Source organism: Chionomys nivalis, chromosome 25 (assembly GCF_950005125.1).
Source record: "Chionomys nivalis chromosome 25, mChiNiv1.1, whole genome shotgun sequence".
NCBI lineage: Eukaryota > Metazoa > Chordata > Mammalia > Rodentia > Cricetidae > Chionomys > Chionomys nivalis.
Window position 1 is genome coordinate 31582833 of NC_080110.1, and position 15242 is coordinate 31598074.

Genomic DNA, 15242 nt, shown 5'->3' on the forward strand with positions numbered 1-15242 from the left:
AGTTATAATTCAGAACTTTCTACCCAGTCACTGGCTACTGCAGTGGCTTTCACGGTGAGTCCTCTCTGACATGGTGCCTTTCTGCATCTTTTTCTTTCTCTTGGGTGGACACCTGTTTGTTCCTGACTTCACTTCTCTTTGCATCTAAGAAGGAGCTACTAGATTGTTCGTTTGTTTGTAGGTGAGAGTTCTATGCTTCTATATGTTTGGAAATCCACCCCTACTTTAATATTTGTATGATCTTTAAATTGGGTCTTGTAGTCATAGCTACTTTGGGAAAATATTAAATGTTTTATGTTGTGAACTTTGAGCACACTAACCTTTTAAAGATGGTGATGTAAACAATATTTTGCAGCAATAAGTATTGACTTAGAGAGGATTTAGCATGAACATTCATGATCATGTCAATCACGACTTTTTTATAAATATATGCAAAGTTCTTATTATTGGGACACTGATCTTCAGGTTGTTCCAGTCTCACTTATTAACCAAATTATTTTGATGCAGTCTTCTCCAATGTTAATTGGTGATACCAATTATTATGCATAGACTATTTTATGATTACAGTATGTAGAAAATATTTTGCAGGGAAAAAATTCTATAAAAAGGAGCTTGAGAAATAGTGGGGTACCATAAGTTTATATTTTCTTTCAGTAAAGAATCATCATGAGTTTATAAAGCATATTCAATATAAACCACTTGGAATTCTACATCATTTTAAATAAGATAATATGAATGGTTATGTATGATACATATATATATATATATGAACTGTTATTTTCCTAAGATATTAACTTCCGAATATAGTTTTACCTCAGAAAGACATTAATCCACTTTCATAGGTTAAAACTTTATAGATTGTTCCTTAATATCATATTAGTACTTTAACCCTGTCTCGAAAACAAAAATAAAAACCAAAAAAAACCCATATTAGTACTTTAATATAAATCATCACTATCCAATAAAGGATTTAGCAAGTAATGTATGCTTGTGAATTTATGGTTCTGTCTGTTGGTTCCGCTTAGTACAACATGACAGAGGCATGTTTGCTGCCTCTGTGAACCATGATCACAGCCCCATTTATAAGTACAGAGCAGGTCTATGTTGCCATTAAGCATGTTGTAGCACTCTGCTCACAAATCCCATTTAAATGCTTTGTGGCTAACCTCCCAAAAGAGTCAAAGCCATTTGTGCTGGTGAACCACGAAGTCACTGTTTTTAAAGAAGCCTTGAAGCTTTTACTGCACCTCTTTTAAAGGAGCTGCAGCATCCCTGCTCACTATGAGCCCATCTGGAAAAAAATGTGGCTACCAAGAAACTGTGCTTGGCTCCAATTTTTGTAGAAAGCCCTCTTATGTTTTCAATACTTTTGTGGTTAATAAAGAAGCCGCTTTGGGCCTATTGCAGCACATAATCAGGCAACATGGAAATTCCAAGCAGGTAGGGGGGTAAAGAAGGCATAGTCAGGGAGAAGCCATGTAGCTGCCTCAGGAGACAAACACCCCCACAAGAGTCCACCAGAACTTTTCCAGTAGACCATGACCTTGTGGTGATGCACAGATTAATGGAGATGGGTTAATTTAAGATATAAGAGCTAGCTAACATAAGCCTAAGTGATTGGTCAGGCAGTGGTTTAATTAATATAGTTTCTGTGTGATTATTTTGGTTCTGGGCAGCTGAGAAATGAATAAGCAGCTCTGTCTACAATATGTAGTAAGCTGTATCCAAAGCAATGAAAGTAGGGTGGTGATTTGATTTGTGAAGAAGTGATTCAGTTGGGGGAAGAAAGGGATAAGAGATGACAATTGGGAGGGAGAACTTTGATTAAAGAATATGCCATTGCTGTTCCCTAGGACAGCTCCCCCTACAAGACTACAGTGCCCATGGTTTGATAAAAATGTGTTTTATTGCATGTGAACAACTACATATATGGCAGAAGCCTATTGACTACTAGTGGTCAGCACCTTACCCCAGATTGGACAGTACGTACTTATATCACCAGGGTCTCTGTGCAGAAGTTCATAGAGTGAGATGTTGGAGAGCACAGACTCCAGCAGACCAATTACCTATGCCACTCCTTCAGAATTCAGTGTCTTGATTTCTGGGACTACTCAGGAGCATATGCCAAGCCTCTTACTTAGAAGCATGGTATGAGGCCAGGCATGGGTGGCACATGCCTTTAATCCCAGCACTTGGGAGGCAGAGGCAGGTGGATCTCTGAGTTCAAGGCGAGCCTTGTCTACAAGTGATCATGGCTAGCTAATTAAAGAGCAACCCTGTTTTAAAAGAAGGGCAGTATGCCAGTTCATCTAGATGCCAGGTCATATCTGCCTGCATTTTCTCTTATAATAATACTGTGTGGTGTGTGTGTGTGTGTGTGTGTGTGTGTGTTTGGTGTGCAATTTGTGAAAGAATGAACCAAACCTGGAAAGGCTCCCTAAAAGATGTTTCCCAAAAGCTACAAGGTGTTTATTTTGCTCTTATTAGGTCCATTGCTTTTACTTCATTCCTTACCTGCCTCTGTGGAGCCCCCTCCTCACAGGAGATTTATGGGGGTGGGAAAAAAAAGACAGTAGTAAGTGTAGAGGAAGAGAGCACCAAGTCAAGACAGGTGGACTTGCTATGTGACCAGTAAACGGTCATTCTTTATAACTCATTTTGGTAGCTTCTTGCTACCACCTTGTCACCAGGGACTGAATGGGGTCATCCTAAGCTAGTCACTGGCCAGAGGAATGTTCATAGTACTCTGGTTGACAGGGATGGGTCTTTGCCTGCAGCCCTGACTCAAGGGTCTTCCCTGGATTTTTAACCCGTAGCAATAAGAGAGGGTCAGTTAAATATTGTATGCCTGTTACTGTTCATTCCACATGTGAGAAAAGCTTAGGAAAAGCCATCCTGCACCATGGAAAATAGTATTACTCTGCAGCACCATTGCACCAGAGTCAGCAAACATTTTCAAGTGCATGTTCTCTTGGTTTTCTCTATACTGCTTGTCCACGTTCACCTGATGAGGGTTGACTGCAGGGCTCTCTGAATCACATAAAGATCTTTGGCTCAGATGCTAAGACATGTGGCTTTTCTATCAGCACTGTAATTTCTAAAAATAGAAAACAAAAGTAAAATGTTGCTGTAGAGGAATCAATGAACAAAAACAGTATTCTATCACATACATTGCCACAGAACACTAAACCAAACACCATGTTCTCTCGTGTACATTGTACCATGACCCCTGGTGTAGTTCACTTAAATCTCTGCAGTCTGCAGCTTATTCCTTATCCCCAGTCTCTTATTTCTCCTTCCCAAGACTATTTTATAGTCTTATATTTAATCTTCCACTCCATTTCCTATGCAACTGCTTAACCTTCACATTCTAGTGAGATTTACATCAAACTACTACTACGCTAGCAGATATCCAGTGAATTCCCTGTTTTTTGAAGAAAATATTAAAATCCTGATCTGTATTAAAATTCTACATTATCTGTGGCTTTTTACTTTCTCAGAATTATTACTTGAGTCCTTTAATAATTTTAAATACATACTCAGATGGCTCTCCTCTTACTTTCATAAATCATACAATTCTTTTGCCTCATGCTACTCCATAAGTGTATAATCCTTTTTTCCCCATTTCTTGACTATTAATGTCCACAGGATTTTTAACAGCTACCAACTATTCTAATGTAATAATTACAAATTAAACTTCCATTAAGATAGAGGCTGGAATGGAATTCATGCTTCTAATTACATACAAACTCATTTCTGAATGAAATTATCAGGCTGAGGGAATACACAATAGTTGTTGAAATAGGAATAGAACATTGGTATACCAGAAATAAAATTTTCTTCTAAATTAGGTACAGAGTGATCATATGCAAAATGCTGTAGGAAAATTTTGATATTTGCTCCCAGTCATATTACCTTCCCCTGATAAGATTGTGCCTCATATAAATTATCATAGTTGTCATAGGCAAGCTTTATATTATCAAATAATCTTCCTTTCCCAGACAATCATGTCTTTGGATTTTAACTCTTTATATAATTAATGGATTTAATCACAACACTTAGTTATAAGACGGTTGATGATAAGTCATTCATTTGAATATGAATTTTATTTTTAATTATACTGCAAAATCTTTAACAGCAAGCATCATACTTAGGTTCTTCTCTATTTGTCAGTAGTGAGCACACACTAGATGACTGTGGATTTGTACAAATTCTGTGTGTCCACAGGAACTCTTCATGTTGATAAAGCTTGCATGTTGACAGTGCAGTGAGCTGTATCTCCCTTTAACTAGTGGTATGAGTTTTACAAACATCTTTAAGATAATTCAGTTGCAGATACAGTTAATAAGTACAAGCTCCACATTATCATTTGATGGAAAACACAGATGCAGGGTTCAAATTAAGTTCCTGGGATGGAGAGTTTTTATTATTTACATCAGAGTTCTCTGCAGTAGCTAAGATCTAAAGTTTTTCTATTTAACCTAGAAATTATCTGTCTGTTGTTTAGGGGTATGTACTCAGAAACCTACGTCTATCTTTTACAAGTCCTAAGATCCCCTCTAATTGGGTAAACTTGGATCAAAGGATCAGCTTCAGCCAATCATTGTGCCTTTTACAAATCAGGCCTTTGGACAGGCTGTTACTCAAGTGGAGACTAAGGTAGGTTGTGCTTGAACAGAGTGACCTGCGTGTAGAGGAAAGATGTTTCCCTAAGGGAGAAGGAGAAGAACAGGTGCTAGATAGGCAGAAAGGAAAAATCACTACTGTGTACATTCTTAAAATTGATAACATTAAATTACTGTTTCTCTTGACTGTGCTTCCCCATTTCTGATCTGTTTTAATTGAACTAAGTGAGTCCTTGTGAGATTAAAATGTAAAAATAGTCATTATACAAAGTTTATGTAAAAAGAATATCACAAAAATAGGGTTTTCCCATTACCCTAAATTGAAGACAATTTAGGCACTTCTTATTCTAAAGAGTAATTGAATATAAAGAAAAAAGTATTTTCCATAATGAAGCCAAGATTTCATATGTCTTTTTTTCTCCAGGCTTAATTACAAGAAAATTTATTTGAAGCAGTTGTTCTTTTTTTCCACGGAATTTTTTTATCTTGCATATTTAGCTGTAATTTTAAAATTCAGTCAACATAAAGTTTTGAAGTTGTTAGATTTATATAATAATCAAACTTTAAATTCTGGAAATTGAAGCTAATTTCAAAATTAAATTGAAAATATGCTAACCACATGAATACTATTTTCAGAAAAACACATGAAATAATATTCATGTCAGTAATGAAGTAAGATCATATTTCTCTAAAATTATCATTGTCTCTTGTATTTATTTCAAGTAAAACATTAGGTAAAGAATGTTGAAAATATTCAAAAGCTATACTTAGGAGAGCAAACCATAACAGAAAAGTGCAACTATTTTCATGTATGATTTCTTATAATGTGTCATATGTTTCAAATTTCTTGGTAACTGTTGCCCATTAAATTATTTCACTCATAGGTGTTTGGTGTCATTTAATTCACGTTAAGTTGGAAAGGTTTTTTTTCTTTTTTAACTTTTTATTGATTCTGAAAAAGTTATGTAATAGAGAAAAATAACAGAATGACAAAAATCACTAAGAACATCAAGGCATCTCTGAAACATTTCAACAGCTCTTGGGGTAGTCTCTGATGATTCTAGTTTCTCTGAAGCATTTCAACAGCTGTTAAAGTAGTCTCTGATAACTAACGTTTCTACCTTCCCCACATGGACACACACACAAAAAATTAAAAATTTAAAAATAAACATAAGACATTAACTTTTAAAAGTTGGGAAAAGGCCCACAATGATGAGAACACTCGATATATTGGCCAGGTAGGGCAAGGATGCAAGCAGAAAAATTCGAGTGTCTTTACTGGTATCTGTGAATACCTGAAAAAGTTCTGGTTCCTGATTGTTGGTCATGTCCTAAACGAACACCTTTGTTGAGAAGTGATTGTCTCTTATGACTGACATTGAAAGGGGGGATTTGGACATTCCATGGCCAGGCCCACAGGACTGACCAGCGTTCTCCCTTGTCATACCTCCCTCCAGTCCCTACCGTAGACTTTTCAAATGTCTGCAGGCAAGTATCTTAACAGTGTTCTATTTACTGCCCCCAGGCCCTGCTTCATGGGAGCTCTGTGCTTCTTCTCTACCTCCCTCTTTCCTTCGCTACTTTGCTCCCTCGTGGGCCCCCATCTCTGAGCCTGTAATACATGTCTTCTAAAATATACCCTCTGTGGGGTGAGAAATTCAGTCTTGAATTCTTGAGACGAGATGCCAAAAGTTGGTGGTTTGAAACAGCTATTGTGGGCCTCGAGTTTTCTGGGACCCTAGCTCCTCAAGCCAAACTTGCTAAGAATTGATAAAAGGTCCATCACTGCCAGAGACACCCCAAAGTCTCCATATTGTTGTGGATAGTTTAGTAATGAAAGACACCTGCATTGAAGCTCCTGCATGAACACACAATAAATAAATACGTAAATAAATATATGGATCAATTTATAGAATTTATTGTCTTTTGATTGAAAATTGCTTTGTTCTTATATAATATATTCTGATTATGGTTTTCCCTACGCTTACACCTTCCAGTTTCTCTCTACCTCTCCTTCCATCCAGATATACCCCCTTTTTGTTTCTTATTAGAAAACAAACAGGCTTCTAAGAGATAACTGAAATAGAATGATAAAAAAATATAATAGGATAAAATAAAACTAACACACTGGAACAGAAACAAACAAATACAAGGAAATAATCCCACAAAAAGTCACACAAAACTGCAAGAACACAGAGCTTCATTCGTTCACACACTAAGAAATCCAACAAAAGCAGTAAATAAAACTGAAAGCCATAATGTATGCAAAGAATCTGTAGGATGAAAATAAACGTAATTTTTTAAAAAAGGAAAAGCCTTGACCTGACATTATAAGACAAGGAAGGAGGGAGAACATGAGCAAAAAATCAGGACCACGAGGGATGCACCCACCCACTGTGACAGTGGAACTGATTTATTGGGAGCCCACCAAGGCCAGCTGGTCTGGGACTGAATAAGCATGGGTTGAAAGTGGACTCTCTGAGCATGGCGGTCAATGAAGACTGATGAGAAGCAAGGACAATGGCACTAGGTTTCGATCCTAATACATGAACTGGCTTTGTGGGAGCTTAGCCTGTTTGGACGCTCACCTTTCTGGACGTAGATAGAAGGACCTTGGTCTTCCCGCAGGGCAGGGAATTTGGACTGCTCTTCAGTATCGAGAGGGAGGGGGAATGGAGTGGGGGGAGGAGAAGAGGAGTGGGGATAGGGGGAGGGAAGTGGGGGGAGGGGGCAATATTTGGGAGGAGGGGAGGGAAATGGGAAACGGGGAGCAGGTGGAAATTTTAATTAAAAAAGAATAAAAAAAAAAAACAAACAAAAAAAACAAACAAAAAAAAAAAACAAAGTCCCATTGAGTTCGTCAGCTGTTGGCCATCTATTTCTGGGCATACAGCCTATTCTTAAGAATTGTTTGTTTCCTCAGTGTGACTTCCTTGGAAAAAAATAAATTTTCATTTCCATGTTGTTATCAACTGAAGAGAGCCTCTGGGCTAGGGATGGGGGCATGTGTCCACTTTTCCTTCAGCTCTTGTACCCCCAAATGGTGTAGACCCAAGCAGGCCCTGTGTATGCCAACCTCAGTATTTGTGAGTTCATGTGGCATCCATCCTGTTGATTTAGAGGGCTTTGCTTCTTTGGTATCCTTCTTTCCCATTGGCACTTACTCTTCTTTTGTCTCGCTTGGGCCCTGAGCAGGGTTTGATGGAGTCATCTTCTTTAGGGCTTAGGGTTCCAAGGTCTCTCATCCTTTTTATAATGTCTGACTGCAAATCGCTATATTTGTTCCCATTTGCTGAATAAGGAAGCTTCTCTGATGATGGCTAAGCAAGGCATTGATCTCTTAGTAGCAGGATGTCATTAGGAATTATTTTATTGCTAATTTTAAATTAGTATTAATAACAGTAGTATTTGGTTTTATTCTAGGTCCCTGGGCTATATAATCTCAGGTTATTGGTCACCTAGGAAGTTTTGGATATGGGTTTCTTCTCATGGAGTGGGGCTCAAGTCAAATCAGATATTGCTCGGTTATTCCATTGCAGAAGCTTATCTTGCAGGTAGAACATAGCTGTAGATCATGGCTGGGTTGCTGTTTACACTTTCCTTGCTTTTGAGGATGTGCAGAGCATCTTCCTGTACCAAAGATGCCAGAAGATGAAAGCTCTGCATAGGCATCGGCTCTACTTCCCCATATTCCTGAGTTGTGTAGGTGTAGTCATTCATGGTAAATTAAACAAGAGTACTTTATCATATTTTAAATTATTTTTAAAATTTATTCTTTGTCAGTTTCATGTTCATATGAAATATAGCTTGATAATGTTCATTCCCCCATTACCCTCTCTCATTGAACCCCTTTTTCTTTCTAACAAGATCCTTTCCCGCTTTTTTGGTGTGATATATGTTGACTGAGGTTTTCTGTCCTACCTGGTCCTGCAGCCGTTAAGTCCCAGAGAATCACACAAAGGTCTATAAATTAGTTATAAACCGGCCCGTTAGCTCAGGATTCTTATTAGCTAATTCTTATAACTTACATTAGCTCATAATTCTTGTCTATGTTAGCCACGTGGCTTGGTACCTTTTTCAGTGAGGCAGTTACATCTTGCTTCCTCTGAGACTGGGTCATGACTACAGACTGAAACTTCCCTCTTCCCAGAATTCTTGTTGCCCCACCTCTTCTTCCTGCTTGGTCACCCTGCCTATACTTTTTGCCTGACTACTAGCCAATCAGCGTTTATTAAACAAGTACAAGAAACAAATCTTTACAGGTTAAAACCATTGTCTCACAGGATGAGAGTATGTATTGGGTGGGTGTGAGTGTGAATTGATGAGTTTAATTAACAAAGGTTGACACAGTAAGTATGAGTAGAAGGTTACTTCTGCGAGTATGGACAACTTACCAATGGCTACAACACTGAAGAAAATCCTCCCCCTTAACCGTTAACATTGAGGAGCTCCTCAATGTTGAAGGCAAAGGCACTACAAACAGACAAAATTACATGAGATGCAAGAATCCTTGAATAATGAGATCCATCAGCATAAGTGGAATGAATTTTGGTTTTCCTAGGAAGAATAAATTAGTAGATAACTCAGAGTGGAGAGTTTGACTTAGGGAGATAAATTAGAAGAGGTTATAAATGTTGTACATGCAAGATTCAAGGGTTTTGAGTGACACATCGATGTAAATGGGAATGTGCTCTGCCTCAGCTTGCATTTGAAGAATGATTTTGGATGCAGCTCTTGTTGGTATAAAGAATAGAATCTCAATTTGTGTCCAAAACTCAGTGGATAGCCATGAGATCTCACCATGTTCTGCACTGCCTGATAGTAGCCAAAATGTTAGAATAATACTTATTTCATTAGTAAATTTCCCACAGCTTTGACGTGGTATAAAAAAATATAAGGTAAGAAAGTTTTATTTTAAGTAGAAACCATGACAGCTGCTCATACTGCCTCCACTGCTAAAAAAATACAAAAAGAGAAATAATTTGCATTTGACACACTTTTTCTAGGAACTCATTCCATGGAATGGTGAAGCCACATTCAAGGTGAGTATTCCCACTTCAGTTAAATGTATTTAGAGATACACATATACACATATACATGCATCCATACACATATGCACAAACACACACAACACATGCATACACACACACACACACACACAGAGAGAGAGAGAGAGAGAGAGAGAGAGAGAGAGAGAGAGATTTTTCTCCTAGGTGAGTGTAACTCTTTTCTAGTTGGCAATCAAAATTAATTATCCCAACTCTGTTTTTTGACAACTTGACATCCAAAGACTTCATTTTAAATAAAGCCATCTTGCCCCTGACTCCTAAAATTTCATAAAGCAAAATTTATTTAGTCCTTCTTGAAAGGTCTCTGTCATCCTTAATAGTCCCAGTACTGTTCCAAACTCCAAAGTTTATTATAAGACTAAAGTCCATTTTTTAGCTTGGAATAGATATATAAAATTTAAAGTTACATACCTCCAATATACAATGGTATCAAATAAGCATTCTCATTCCTAAAGTGAAAGATGGGAGGATAGCAAGGAGAAATTAAAATTAACAAATCCCAAGCAACGAACATCAAACCTTACATCAGCTCCGTATCTGACATTGGGATTCATAGACTCTAAAAGTTTCAGCAGGCCTGCGTCTCCAGCTTCGCCACGGAAAGTGCACATGGACTCTTCTGCTGGGACGACTGTACTAAAACTTCCATTTTCTTGAGTGTGTACTCCATGTTCCCATGGTCTGGCATCTCCAAAATCCTGCAGTCACCCTTACCACTTCTGCTTTGCTCTCCCAACTTCATATAAAATTCTCTCAAGGCCTCCTTTCAGGGAATCTAACCCTGCCACCAATCGCCATACTTCAGAAATTTTTTAGAAGCCTTACTTTTGTGTCGTTCATACCTGCAAAACCAGTATGCTTGGGTAAAACTTCTAGATTCTGCTGCCAGCTAACCGTGCACATGGCCTCCTCTACCCACAACTTCAGCAGTTTTTGAATCACGTTGAGTGTAATCCTGGGAAAACACTTTCCTCGGTATCCATTTTGGAGCAGACAATCCCTTCAGAGTCATTCTGGGTTGAGGCTTTCAATGTATACGGGATTATCCTTGGAGAACTTCCCTTGTCCCAGTTCAGAAGTTACTAGTACATTGGAGTCATGTAAAAGTGAGGCGATACAAATGCCTTCATGGTCTGCAACCCATCCTCTTCCCCAATCCCTAAGGTAAGATTGTGATAAACACTCTATGTGCACCAAATCAAGCCTCCTTGAACACTGCACCCAGAACATCCTGTCTAATACTTTTGCTTGTAGGCATAGAAGGCCATTCAGCTTATATCATAATTAATTATAGAGGGGTTTGGTTTAGATGGGAAATACCCCACTTACCTTCTTTCTCTTCATATACGATTTTGCATCACTCTGCATGCTCATATCAGGGTTGGGTCAAGTCTCCATCTTTTACCAGCAACCCTGACATCACTTTTTACTGATAGGGTGGCTAGTCTTAAATATCAATCCAATTGGATTGTGAGGCATGTAGGAAGTTAGTAAAGCCTATTTCCTAGTGCATCAATAAGGACGCTGCAGAGAGAACTGAGCAAGGTGGGAAGCATGGTAGCTCCATTCAACAGGGCAAGGGCTGAATGGAAAGGGGGAAATAAAGAAGTTAGCCAGCACAGGAAGTGTTTAGTTCATTCCACTGTACTCTTCTGCCAGAATGGTTTGTTTTTCAGCGGGCAAGAAACAGTGTAGACAGCCAGCATGGAATAACTCTAAGATCTTGAGCCAAAATAAATCCTTTCTCCTTTAATATTTTTGTTCTCATATATGCATGCATACTTCATATATACCTGTATATATACATGTTCTCATACATATATATACACAGAAAACACACACATATATATTTGTTGTTCTCGTATATTCATATATGTATTTGTTCTCATATAAATATTCACAACAATGAACATTTGACTAAATTCCACTTTGGAAAATAAGGAGATAGATACACATGATGAATCCACATAACGAACTTGAATGTCTTGGGACAAAGAAAGACAAAGAAAAACTATGTCCAGTTATTCAGCAGCAATCAGAGTTTTTACATAATGTAAGTTGGACAGGCAGGAAGAAGTTTAGTGCTGAATAAAAGTCCATCTGTTGTTTCTGCTGTGATGTTTATTATAGCATCTTCCATTGCTGTGCTCTGTGAACCAAATTAAAATGAACTGAACAAAACAACTGTATGAGTCATTCATCTCCTCAGGGTTTTTGTAAAAGCAAGCACTTAATACTTGTTTCTCATTTATAAAGTAATATATATTCATCGTAGAAAATATGGGTTATTACAAAAGTACATAGACAAATGACTGTAAATCTACTATTATTACCAGGTCATATAGCATCTGTTTAAAGATGCACTGTATAAAATTGATTGTACTTTGCTAATATAAATGACTATCTTCGTGACACAAATATATAAAGAATAAAACCTAAACTCCAGACTTTATATGAAGCTCAAATATGCTTTTCTCCTGTCCCATCATTCACTGTTTAATGTCTGTGAGGAGCCCTCAGCTTTCAAATGCATAACCACAAATAGGCTGTAAATATGCCATAGATTTACTGACCTAACCTTAGACAAACAGGATTTTAAAAGCTATATTGGTTCATTATTGTGACAGTGCAAAATATAATACAATTCATGAGAGAAAAGTTAAAACCTTATTTTGTTCTTCGGAACAATGCCAAGTTTCTTTCTACAGTGTGGAATGCACCATCCTCTACCAGCTAGAATTAAACAAACTCACATGCTCTCACCTGTACTAGCTTTATTTTATTCAGTAGTTTGTAATAGAAGTGTGAGCTCTGTATTGACAGCAGCCCCATATTAAGTAGACACTTGTGCAGGATATTTTACCAGTGTGTTCCTGTTCCTTAGCAAGTAGTTCCTGGTACATAAAGACAGTGAACCCTGGTGAGAATATCAAAAGGACCTCTCTAGCCCTGAGTTAAGGATTAGGATCTGCATCTAATTAACAGTTACTGGTCCATTTCTTCAAGTCTATAATCTGGGTTTATAATGCAGAATTCTGTTTAAAGAAGTGTGCCCCTCAGATGTGTGATAATTTAATATGAACTGAAACTTAAAAAAAAAAAAAACTGATCATAATACTGTTTATCCCTTGAGTCAAACTCAGTCCTTCCCTCATGAGTAATGCTGTCCTCATTATTGCTTTTTTTCCTCCAGATGGCTTGCTAATTCAAAATCCCTGAAGTAATAGGTGTTTTATTATAGACAACCCACTTGGGTGGAAAAAGTAAGACCACAGCTTTTCACACCTTCACGATGAAGTTAATGAGTTCATACCAACTTTATGAAACTTATCTCACTTGTTCATATTTACAGAATTAGACTTGAGGAGGAACAATAGGATTTCAAGTTCCAGAAATATTTGGAGGAAGTCTTTGACCCAAAAGTAATAGACCTAAAGTTAAAGATTCAATGCTTCTCTCCATTAGTGTGACATACATTGAGTACTCCCAACTCAAAGCACATGTAAGTTCATTGCCAGAGATTCCTGTTTGTGTGCTTTGAGCCTCTCACTTCTCCAAATCCCAGTTCATATGGTGATGAGGGTGAAAATGCCTCCACATCCCTCTAATGTTATCTACTATAACTTTCTAGATGCATCGTGCAAGCTCATCCAAGTCATCCGTGCCATACCTTGTTTGTATTCTTCTCCAGAAACTTTGTATTTCTGCAAAGATGAGTCAATTCACAGTCAATTCATTTTATTTTAGACTTTTGTTGTATTCTAACTCTTGGTTTTAGGGGGTTTGGGCTGTGCATGAAACTTGCTTAGAATGGATGCCACCCTGTTTATAACTCCCTTAACTGCATAGTCTGTAGACAACTGGGCTAAGAGGTATTTCTTGCTTAATGATAATCAGAGGCTATCTTTTCAGTTGAAACGTCATGGTAGGAATGAAGAAAGGGACTTTCCAGTTAGCAATTATCCACAGAGACCACATGACTTTAGAAAAGGAGTTGCTGACACAAATTCAAATAGTTCTTCTTAGAGTTTTTAACTGCTAGATGATTCTTTTTATTTAAACTATTGGAAATTTTTTTTGCAAGAATAAATAAGATTTTAGTAGGAAGAATAATCAGTGTTATCAAACCTCGTGCACCACTGAAATATGGCCCATAACTAAAGCCTCATTGACCCTGCCTTCTAAGTTATCAACCCTGCCTTCTAAGCTTAAAGGCTTCCCCTCTCTTCTCTGACCCTCCTTCCTCCTTTTTTCTTTCCTTTTTTTCCTTTCTCTGTCTCTCATCTTTGTTTCTCTGTGTGTTTATGTCTCTCACTTATCTCTCTCCATTCTTCATTCCCCCATCCAGTTCTTTCTGCCCCTTTGTTTCTGTTTAAAGAATTAAATTCTAGCCGGGCGGTGGTGGCGCACGCCTTTAATCCCAGCACTCGGGAGGCAGGGGCAGGCGGATCTCTGTGAGTTCGAGACCAGCCTGGTCTACAAGAGCTAGTTCCAGGACAGGCTCCAAAAAACCACAGAGAAACCCTGTCTCGAAAAACCAAAAAAAAAAAAAAAAAAAAAAAAAAAAAAAAGAATTAAATTCTGAGCTCATCTAGAGGAAATTGCTTTTATGGTCTCTGTTCAATATTGCGACTATAAATTTATTAATAATGTTAGTTTTACTTTTCCTAAGTAATTACATTATTTATTATTCTTCAGTCACTGCCTTATTTATTTGCAAACATCTCTAAATGCAGGCCAGACTGGGTTGAGAATAACTCCACGTACTCCATAGTCTTTATTTAATTTTTGTTTATCTTGTTGCTGCCATTTCTTAAAGAATTAATAACTTCACCCTCCCTCAGAATTACAAGGAAAAACATGAACCATGGGATATATTCAGAAACACAGTCCCATAAATTGTATTAATTGATATTCCTTGCTTGAAGAGTAAAAGTATATATTTTAGACACACCATAATTCATAAAACTTTTCAGTTAAGGTTCAAAAAGATCAGTGTTCAATAAATTTCAGGGAAGAGCACAAATATTAAATAGATTAGAAGAGAGTACACTTGATCTATTTTAGGTCCTAATCATATTGTCACCAGAGGTACATATGCTCATTAATTAATGGCTGTCAATCTAACTTAAGGCAAGAGAGTAAACTGTGGCACTCATCTTGAATATAGCGATTACTGGGCTGGTTAGAGTCCTCCTCAATCCTGCGAAAAACACCGGGTGCAGCTCCATCTGATGCTGTGCAGCTGAACCATTGGTTTATTATGTCTCTTCTGAACCATATGGAACGTGATGCAAACACTGCTCATCCTGGTACTCTGAGTTCACTGTGCCAGCCACAGAGGAACAGAGCAATTTAACTCAGCATTGTGTGTTGTGGGACTTGATGTTGTTTAGACTGGAGAATAGTCACAGTCATTTCCTATGATAGTCTGATGTAGGAAGCCCTTCTGTCTATGTGTTGCTTTTATTGGTTAATGAATAAATGTTTTGGCCAGTGGCTTGGCAGAATAGAACTAGGCAGGAAAACTAAACTGAATGCTGGGATA